Raw genomic sequence first — 11,715 nt, forward strand, 5'->3', positions numbered from 1 at the left:
ACAGACGAGCGATTGGAACGCCCGAATATTTTCAAAGTCCCAACGTACCGGTCAAGAGTAAAGTACCATTTTCCTACATTAGATTTCGTTCTAAATGCTTAATCCCTATGTAAAAACGTTAGTTAAGCAAGAATATCGTATTTTTAAAAAAATCTAATGATAGGATTTTCCAGAAAATTGAAAAAACCGAAAAATGTCAAGAGTAAAGTGCCATTTTCTGACATTAGATGTCGTTCTAAATCCTTAATCCCTATGTAGAAACGTTAGTTAAGCAAGAATATCGTATTTTTAAAAAAATCTAATGGTAGGATTTTTCAGAAAATTGAAAAAACCGTAAAATGTCAAGAGTAAAGTGCCCTTATTTTAAACATTATATCGTTCTAAATGCTTAATCCCTATGTAAAAAAGTTATCTAAGCAAGAATATGTTATTGAATAAAATGAGAAAAATTTATTTTAGCCGTAAATCGAAAATAATGGGTCGAGCGAATCGGTCGATTGCGCCGAGACGCGCTATGATGCAACAGACGAGCGATTGGAACGCCCGAATATTTTCAAAGTCCCAACGTACCGATCAAGAGTAAAGTACCATTTTCCTACATTAGATTTCGTTCTAAATGCTTAATCCCTATGTAAAAACGTTAGTTAAGCAAGAATATCGTATTTTAAAAAAAATCTAATGATAGGATTTTCCAGAAAATTGAAAAAACCGAAAAATGTCAAGAGTAAAGTGCCATTTTCTGACATTAGATTTCGTTCTAAATGCTTAATCCCTATGTAGAAACGTTAGTTAAGCAAGAATATCGTATTTTTAAAAAAATCTAATGGTAGGATTTTTCAGAAAATTGAAAAAACCGTAAAATGTCAAGAGTAAAGTGCCCTTATTTTAAACATTATATCGTTCTAAATGCTTAATCCCTATGTAAAAAAGTTATCTAAGCAAGATTATGTTATTGAATAAAATGAGAAAAATTTATTTTAGCCGTAAATCGAAAATAATGGGTCGAGCGAATCGGTCGATTGCGCCGAGACGCGCTATGATGCAACAGACGAGCGATTGGAACGCCCGAATATTTTCAAAGTCCCAACGTACCGGTCAAGAGTAAAGTACCATTTTCCTACATTAGATTTCGTTCTAAATGCTTAATCCCTATGTAAAAACGTTAGTTAAGCAAGAATATCGTATTTTTAAAAAAATCTAATGATAGGATTTTCCAGAAAATTGAAAAAACCGAAAAATGTCAAGAGTAAAGTGCCATTTTCTGACATTAGATGTCGTTCTAAATCCTTAATCCCTATGTAGAAACGTTAGTTAAGCAAGAATATCGTATTTTTAAAAAAATCTAATGGTAGGATTTTTCAGAAAATTGAAAAAACCGTAAAATGTCAAGAGTAAAGTGCCCTTATTTTAAACATTATATCGTTCTAAATGCTTAATCCCTATGTAAAAAAGTTATCTAAGCAAGAATATGTTATTGAATAAAATGAGAAAAATTTATTTTAGCCGTAAATCGAAAATAATGGGTCGAGCGAATCGGTCGATTGCGCCGAGACGCGCTATGATGCAACAGACGAGCGATTGGAACGCCCGAATATTTTCAAAGTCCCAACGTACCGATCAAGAGTAAAGTACCATTTTCCTACATTAGATTTCGTTCTAAATGCTTAATCCCTATGTAAAAACGTTAGTTAAGCAAGAATATCGTATTTTAAAAAAAATCTAATGATAGGATTTTCCAGAAAATTGAAAAAACCGAAAAATGTCAAGAGTAAAGTGCCATTTTCTGACATTAGATTTCGTTCTAAATGCTTAATCCCTATGTAGAAACGTTAGTTAAGCAAGAATATCGTATTTTTAAAAAAATCTAATGGTAGGATTTTTCAGAAAATTGAAAAAACCGTAAAATGTCAAGAGTAAAGTGCCCTTATTTTAAACATTATATCGTTCTAAATGCTTAATCCCTATGTAAAAAAGTTATCTAAGCAAGAATATGTTATTGAATAAAATGAGAAAAATTTATTTTAGCCGTAAATCGAAAATAATGGGTCGAGCGAATCGGTCGATTGCGCCGAGACGCGCTATGATGCAACAGACGAGCGATTGGAACGCCCGAATATTTTCAAAGTCCCAACGTACCGATCAAGAGTAAAGTACCATTTTCCTACATTAGATTTCGTTCTAAATGCTTAATCCCTTTGTAAAAACGTTAGTTAAGCAAGAATATCGTATTTTTAAAAAAATCTAATGATAGGATTTTCCAGAAAATTGAAAAAACCGAAAAATGTCAAGAGTAAAGTGCCATTTTCTGACATTAGATTTCGTTCTAAATGCTTAATCCCTATGTAGAAACGTTAGTTAAGCAAGAATATCGTATTTTTAAAAAAATCTAATGGTAGGATTTTTCAGAAAATTGAAAAAACCGTAAAATGTCAAGAGTAAAGTGCCCTTATTTTAAACATTATATCGTTCTAAATGCTTAATCCCTATGTAAAAAAGTTATCTAAGCAAGAATATGTTATTGAATAAAATGAGAAAAATTTATTTTAGCCGTAAATCGAAAATAATGGGTCGAGCGAATCGGTCGATTGCGCCGAGACGCGCTATGATGCAACAGACGAGCGATTGGAACGCCCGAATATTTTCAAAGTCCCAACGTACCGGTCAAGAGTAAAGTACCATTTTCCTACATTAGATTTCGTTCTAAATGCTTAATCCCTATGTAAAAACGTTAGTTAAGCAAGAATATCGTATTTTAAAAAAAATCTAATGATAGGATTTTCCAGAAAATTGAAAAAACCGAAAAATGTCAAGAGTAAAGTGCCATTTTCTGACATTAGATTTCGTTCTAAATGCTTAATCCCTATGTAGAAACGTTAGTTAAGCAAGAATATCGTATTTTTAAAAAAATCTAATGATAGGATTTTTCAGAAAATTGAAAAAACCGTAAAATGTCAAGAGTAAAGTGCCATTATTTTAAACAATGTATCGTTCTAAATGCTTAATCCCTATGTAAAAAAGTTATTTAAGCAAGAATATGTTATTGAAAAAAATTAGACAAATTTATTTTAGCCGTAAATCGAAAATAATGGGGACACCGGAGCTGTTCGAAGCGCCGAGACGCGCCGCGTACGGCCGAATATTTTCTAAGTCCCAACGTACCGATCAAGAGTAAAGTACCATTTTCCTACATTAGATTTCGTTCTAAATGCTTAATCCCTATGTAAAAACGTTAGTTAAGCAAGAATATCGTATTTTTAAAAAAATCTAATGATAGGATTTTCCAGAAAATTGAAAAAACCGAAAAATGTCAAGAGTAAAGTGCCATTTTCTGACATTAGATTTCGTTCTAAATGCTTAATCCCTATGTAGAAACGTTAGTTAAGCAAGAATATCGTATTTTTAAAAAAATCTAATGATAGGATTTTTCAGAAAATTGAAAAAACCGTAAAATGTCAAGAGTAAAGTGCCATTATTTTAAACAATGTATCGTTCTAAATGCTTAATCCCTATGTAAAAAAGTTATTTAAGCAAGAATATGTTATTGAAAAAAATTAGAAAAATTTATTTTAGCCGTAAATCGAAAATAATGGGGACACCGGAGCTGTTCGAAGCGCCGAGACGCGCCGCGTACGGCCGAATATTTTCTAAGTCCCAACGTACCGATCAAGAGTAAAGTACCATTTTCCTACATTAGATTTCGTTCTAAATGCTTAATCCCTATGTAAAAACGTTAGTTAAGCAAGAATATCGTATTTTTAAAAAAATCTAATGATAGGATTTTCCAGAAAATTGAAAAAACCGAAAAATGTCAAGAGTAAAGTGCCATTTTCTGACATTAGATTTCGTTCTAAATGCTTAATCCCTATGTAGAAACGTTAGTTAAGCAAGAATATCGTATTTTTAAAAAAATCTAATGGTAGGATTTTTCAGAAAATTGAAAAAACCGTAAAATGTCAAGAGTAAAGTGCCCTTATTTTAAACATTATATCGTTCTAAATGCTTAATCCCTATGTAAAAAAGTTATCTAAGCAAGAATATGTTATTGAATAAAATGAGAAAAATTTATTTTAGCCGTAAATCGAAAATAATGGGTCGAGCGAATCGGTCGATTGCGCCGAGACGCGCTATGATGCAACAGACGAGCGATTGGAACGCCCGAATATTTTCAAAGTCCCAACGTACCGATCAAGAGTAAAGTACCATTTTCCTACATTAGATTTCGTTCTAAATGCTTAATCCCTATGTAAAAACGTTAGTTAAGCAAGAATATCGTATTTTTAAAAAAATCTAATGATAGGATTTTCCAGAAAATTGAAAAAACCGAAAAATGTCAAGAGTAAAGTGCCATTTTCTGACATTAGATTTCGTTCTAAATGCTTAATCCCTATGTAGAAACGTTAGTTAAGCAAGAATATCGTATTTTTAAAAAAATCTAATGGTAGGATTTTTCAGAAAATTGAAAAAACCGTAAAATGTCAAGAGTAAAGTGCCCTTATTTTAAACATTATATCGTTCTAAATGCTTAATCCCTATGTAAAAAAGTTATCTAAGCAAGAATATGTTATTGAATAAAATGAGAAAAATTTATTTTAGCCGTAAATCGAAAATAATGGGTCGAGCGAATCGGTCGATTGCGCCGAGACGCGCTATGATGCAACAGACGAGCGATTGGAACGCCCGAATATTTTCAAAGTCCCAACGTACCGGTCAAGAGTAAAGTACCATTTTCCTACATTAGATTTCGTTCTAAATGCTTAATCCCTATGTAAAAACGTTAGTTAAGCAAGAATATCGTATTTTAAAAAAAATCTAATGATAGGATTTTCCAGAAAATTGAAAAAACCGAAAAATGTCAAGAGTAAAGTGCCATTTTCTGACATTAGATTTCGTTCTAAATGCTTAATCCCTATGTAGAAACGTTAGTTAAGCAAGATTATCGTATTTTTAAAAAAATCTAATGATAGGATTTTTCAGAAAATTGAAAAAACCGTAAAATGTCAAGAGTAAAGTGCCATTATTTTAAACAATGTATCGTTCTAAATGCTTAATCCCTATGTAAAAAAGTTATTTAAGCAAGAATATGTTATTGAAAAAAATTAGAAAAATTTATTTTAGCCGTAAATCGAAAATAATGGGGACACCGGAGCTGTTCGAAGCGCCGAGACGCGCCGCGTACGGCCGAATATTTTCTAAGTCCCAACGTACCGATCAAGAGTAAAGTACCATTTTCCTACATTAGATTTCGTTCTAAATGCTTAATCCCTATGTAAAAACGTTAGTTAAGCAAGAATATCGTATTTTTAAAAAAATCTAATGATAGGATTTTCCAGAAAATTGAAAAAACCGAAAAATGTCAAGAGTAAAGTGCCATTTTCTGACATTAGATTTCGTTCTAAATGCTTAATCCCTATGTAGAAACGTTAGTTAAGCAAGAATATCGTATTTTTAAAAAAATCTAATGGTAGGATTTTTCAGAAAATTGAAAAAACCGTAAAATGTCAAGAGTAAAGTGCCCTTATTTTAAACATTATATCGTTCTAAATGCTTAATCCCTATGTAAAAAAGTTATCTAAGCAAGAATATGTTATTGAATAAAATGAGAAAAATTTATTTTAGCCGTAAATCGAAAATAATGGGTCGAGCGAATCGGTCGATTGCGCCGAGACGCGCTATGATGCAACAGACGAGCGATTGGAACGCCCGAATATTTTCAAAGTCCCAACGTACCGGTCAAGAGTAAAGTACCATTTTCCTACATTAGATTTCGTTCTAAATGCTTAATCCCTATGTAAAAACGTTAGTTAAGCAAGAATATCGTATTTTTAAAAAAATCTAATGATAGGATTTTCCAGAAAATTGAAAAAACCGAAAAATGTCAAGAGTAAAGTGCCATTTTCTGACATTAGATTTCGTTCTAAATGCTTAATCCCTATGTAGAAACGTTAGTTAAGCAAGAATATCGTATTTTTAAAAAAATCTAATGGTAGGATTTTTCAGAAAATTGAAAAAACCGTAAAATGTCAAGAGTAAAGTGCCCTTATTTTAAACATTATATCGTTCTAAATGCTTAATCCCTATGTAAAAAAGTTATCTAAGCAAGAATATGTTATTGAATAAAATGAGAAAAATTTATTTTAGCCGTAAATCGAAAATAATGGGTCGAGCGAATCGGTCGATTGCGCCGAGACGCGCTATGATGCAACAGACGAGCGATTGGAACGCCCGAATATTTTCAAAGTCCCAACGTACCGGTCAAGAGTAAAGTACCATTTTCCTACATTAGATTTCGTTCTAAATGCTTAATCCCTATGTAAAAACGTTAGTTAAGCAAGAATATCGTATTTTAAAAAAAATCTAATGATAGGATTTTCCAGAAAATTGAAAAAACCGAAAAATGTCAAGAGTAAAGTGCCATTTTCTGACATTAGATTTCGTTCTAAATGCTTAATCCCTATGTAGAAACGTTAGTTAAGCAAGATTATCGTATTTTTAAAAAAATCTAATGATAGGATTTTTCAGAAAATTGAAAAAACCGTAAAATGTCAAGAGTAAAGTGCCCTTATTTTAAACATTATATCGTTCTAAATGCTTAATCCCTATGTAAAAAAGTTATCTAAGCAAGAATATGTTATTGAATAAAATGAGAAAAATTTATTTTAGCCGTAAATCGAAAATAATGGGTCGAGCGAATCGGTCGATTGCGCCGAGACGCGCTATGATGCAACAGACGAGCGATTGGAACGCCCGAATATTTTCAAAGTCCCAACGTACCGGTCAAGAGTAAAGTACCATTTTCCTACATTAGATTTCGTTCTAAATGCTTAATCCCTATGTAAAAACGTTAGTTAAGCAAGAATATCGTATTTTAAAAAAAATCTAATGATAGGATTTTCCAGAAAATTGAAAAAACCGAAAAATGTCAAGAGTAAAGTGCCATTTTCTGACATTAGATTTCGTTCTAAATGCTTAATCCCTATGTAGAAACGTTAGTTAAGCAAGAATATCGTATTTTTAAAAAAATCTAATGGTAGGATTTTTCAGAAAATTGAAAAAACCGTAAAATGTCAAGAGTAAAGTGCCCTTATTTTAAACATTATATCGTTCTAAATGCTTAATCCCTATGTAAAAAAGTTATCTAAGCAAGAATATGTTATTGAATAAAATGAGAAAAATTTATTTTAGCCGTAAATCGAAAATAATGGGTCGAGCGAATCGGTCGATTGCGCCGAGACGCGCTATGATGCAACAGACGAGCGATTGGAACGCCCGAATATTTTCAAAGTCCCAACGTACCGATCAAGAGTAAAGTACCATTTTCCTACATTAGATTTCGTTCTAAATGCTTAATCCCTTTGTAAAAACGTTAGTTAAGCAAGAATATCGTATTTTTAAAAAAATCTAATGATAGGATTTTCCAGAAAATTGAAAAAACCGAAAAATGTCAAGAGTAAAGTGCCATTTTCTGACATTAGATTTCGTTCTAAATGCTTAATCCCTATGTAGAAACGTTAGTTAAGCAAGAATATCGTATTTTTAAAAAAATCTAATGGTAGGATTTTTCAGAAAATTGAAAAAACCGTAAAATGTCAAGAGTAAAGTGCCCTTATTTTAAACATTATATCGTTCTAAATGCTTAATCCCTATGTAAAAAAGTTATCTAAGCAAGAATATGTTATTGAATAAAATGAGAAAAATTTATTTTAGCCGTAAATCGAAAATAATGGGTCGAGCGAATCGGTCGATTGCGCCGAGACGCGCTATGATGCAACAGACGAGCGATTGGAACGCCCGAATATTTTCAAAGTCCCAACGTACCGGTCAAGAGTAAAGTACCATTTTCCTACATTAGATTTCGTTCTAAATGCTTAATCCCTATGTAAAAACGTTAGTTAAGCAAGAATATCGTATTTTTAAAAAAATCTAATGATAGGATTTTCCAGAAAATTGAAAAAACCGAAAAATGTCAAGAGTAAAGTGCCATTTTCTGACATTAGATTTCGTTCTAAATCCTTAATCCCTATGTAGAAACGTTAGTTAAGCAAGAATATCGTATTTTTAAAAAAATCTAATGGTAGGATTTTTCAGAAAATTGAAAAAACCGTAAAATGTCAAGAGTAAAGTGCCCTTATTTTAAACATTATATCGTTCTAAATGCTTAATCCCTATGTAAAAAAGTTATCTAAGCAAGAATATGTTATTGAATAAAATGAGAAAAATTTATTTTAGCCGTAAATCGAAAATAATGGGTCGAGCGAATCGGTCGATTGCGCCGAGACGCGCTATGATGCAACAGACGAGCGATTGGAACGCCCGAATATTTTCAAAGTCCCAACGTACCGGTCAAGAGTAAAGTACCATTTTCCTACATTAGATTTCGTTCTAAATGCTTAATCCCTATGTAAAAACGTTAGTTAAGCAAGAATATCGTATTTTTAAAAAAATCTAATGATAGGATTTTCCAGAAAATTGAAAAAACCGAAAAATGTCAAGAGTAAAGTGCCATTTTCTGACATTAGATGTCGTTCTAAATCCTTAATCCCTATGTAGAAACGTTAGTTAAGCAAGAATATCGTATTTTTAAAAAAATCTAATGGTAGGATTTTTCAGAAAATTGAAAAAACCGTAAAATGTCAAGAGTAAAGTGCCCTTATTTTAAACATTATATCGTTCTAAATGCTTAATCCCTATGTAAAAAAGTTATCTAAGCAAGAATATGTTATTGAATAAAATGAGAAAAATTTATTTTAGCCGTAAATCGAAAATAATGGGTCGAGCGAATCGGTCGATTGCGCCGAGACGCGCTATGATGCAACAGACGAGCGATTGGAACGCCCGAATATTTTCAAAGTCCCAACGTACCGATCAAGAGTAAAGTACCATTTTCCTACATTAGATTTCGTTCTAAATGCTTAATCCCTATGTAAAAACGTTAGTTAAGCAAGAATATCGTATTTTAAAAAAAATCTAATGATAGGATTTTCCAGAAAATTGAAAAAACCGAAAAATGTCAAGAGTAAAGTGCCATTTTCTGACATTAGATTTCGTTCTAAATGCTTAATCCCTATGTAGAAACGTTAGTTAAGCAAGAATATCGTATTTTTAAAAAAATCTAATGGTAGGATTTTTCAGAAAATTGAAAAAACCGTAAAATGTCAAGAGTAAAGTGCCCTTATTTTAAACATTATATCGTTCTAAATGCTTAATCCCTATGTAAAAAAGTTATCTAAGCAAGAATATGTTATTGAATAAAATGAGAAAAATTTATTTTAGCCGTAAATCGAAAATAATGGGTCGAGCGAATCGGCGATTGCGCCGAGACGCGCTATGATGCAACAGACGAGCGATTGGAACGCCCGAATATTTTCAAAGTCCCAACGTACCGATCAAGAGTAAAGTACCATTTTCCTACATTAGATTTCGTTCTAAATGCTTAATCCCTTTGTAAAAACGTTAGTTAAGCAAGAATATCGTATTTTTAAAAAAATCTAATGATAGGATTTTCCAGAAAATTGAAAAAACCGAAAAATGTCAAGAGTAAAGTGCCATTTTCTGACATTAGATTTCGTTCTAAATGCTTAATCCCTATGTAGAAACGTTAGTTAAGCAAGAATATCGTATTTTTAAAAAAATCTAATGGTAGGATTTTTCAGAAAATTGAAAAAACCGTAAAATGTCAAGAGTAAAGTGCCCTTATTTTAAACATTATATCGTTCTAAATGCTTAATCCCTATGTAAAAAAGTTATCTAAGCAAGAATATGTTATTGAATAAAATGAGAAAAATTTATTTTAGCCGTAAATCGAAAATAATGGGTCGAGCGAATCGGTCGATTGCGCCGAGACGCGCTATGATGCAACAGACGAGCGATTGGAACGCCCGAATATTTTCAAAGTCCCAACGTACCGGTCAAGAGTAAAGTACCATTTTCCTACATTAGATTTCGTTCTAAATGCTTAATCCCTATGTAGAAACGTTAGTTAAGCAAGAATATCGTATTTTTAAAAAAATCTAATGATAGGATTTTTCAGAAAATTGAAAAAACCGTAAAATGTCAAGAGTAAAGTGCCATTATTTTAAACAATGTATCGTTCTAAATGCTTAATCCCTATGTAAAAAAGTTATTTAAGCAAGAATATGTTATTGAAAAAAATTAGAAAAATTTATTTTAGCCGTAAATCGAAAATAATGGGGACACCGGAGCTGTTCGAAGCGCCGAGACGCGCCGCGTACGGCCGAATATTTTCTAAGTCCCAACGTACCGATCAAGAGTAAAGTACCATTTTCCTACATTAGATTTCGTTCTAAATGCTTAATCCCTATGTAGAAACGTTAGTTAAGCAAGAATATCGTATTTTTAAAAAAATCTAATGGTAGGATTTTTCAGAAAATTGAAAAAACCGTAAAATGTCAAGAGTAAAGTGCCATTATTTTAAACAATGTATCGTTCTAAATGCTTAATCCCTATGTAAAAAAGTTATCTAAGCAAGAATATGTTATTGAATAAAATGAGAAAAATTTATTTTAGCCGTAAATCGAAAAAAAGACTGTTCGTTTCTCTGTCTCTCTCGCGCGATCGAAGTATTGATGTTTCCCGGCAAAGTAATGGGATATTAATTAAACTTTATACACGAAATTACTCGTTTTGATCCCCGCTACACAGCCGTATACTTTTTATAATTTTGTGGAATCGGGAACCTTGAAATATTTAACATAACGCGGATCGACTGTCTCTGTCTCTTTCTAGATCGGAATAATCGATGTTTCCCGGAAAACTATTCGGAGATTAATTAAACTTTATACACGAAATTACTCGTTTTGATCCCCGCTACACAGCCGTATACTTTTTATAATTTTGTGGAATCGGTAACCTTGAGATATTTAACATAACGCGGATCGACTGTCTCTGTCTCTTTCTAGATCGGAATTATCGATGTTTCCCGGCAAACTATTGGGAGATTATTTAAACTTTATACACGAAATTACTCGTTTTGATCCCCGCTACACAGCCGTATACTTTTTATAATTTTGTGGAATCGGTAACCTGGAGATATTTAACATAACGCGGATCGACTGTCTCTGTCTCTTTCTAGATCGGAATAATCGATGTTTCCCGGCAAACTATTGGGAGATTAATTAAACTTTATACATGAAATTACTCGTTTTGGTCCCCGCTACACAGCCGTATACTTTTTATAATTTTGTGGAATCGGTAACCTTGAGATATTTAACATAACGCGGATCGACTGTCTCTGTCTCTTTCTAGATCGGAATTATCGATGTTTCCCGGCAAACTATTGGGAGATTATTTAAACTTTATACATGAAATTACTCGTTTTGGTCCCCGCTACACAGCCGTATACTTTTTATAATTTTGTGGAATCGGGAACCTTGAAATATTTAACATAACGCGGATCGACTGTCTCTGTCTCTTTCTAGATCGGAATTATCGATGTTTCCCGGAAAACTATTCGGAGATTAATTAAACTTTATACACGAAATTACTCGTTTTGATCCCCGCTACACAGCCGTATACTTTTTATAATTTTGTGGAATCGGTAACCTTGAGATATTTAACATAACGCGGATCGACTGTCTCTGTCTCTTTCTAGATCGGAATTATCGATGTTTCCCGGCAAACTATTGGGAGATTATTTAAACTTTATACATGAAATTACTCGTTTTGATCCCCGCTACACAGCCGTATACTTTTTATAAT

Source organism: Megalopta genalis, unplaced genomic scaffold (genome assembly GCF_051020955.1).
Source record: "Megalopta genalis isolate 19385.01 unplaced genomic scaffold, iyMegGena1_principal scaffold0379, whole genome shotgun sequence".
In the NCBI taxonomy this organism is placed as follows: domain Eukaryota; kingdom Metazoa; phylum Arthropoda; class Insecta; order Hymenoptera; family Halictidae; genus Megalopta; species Megalopta genalis.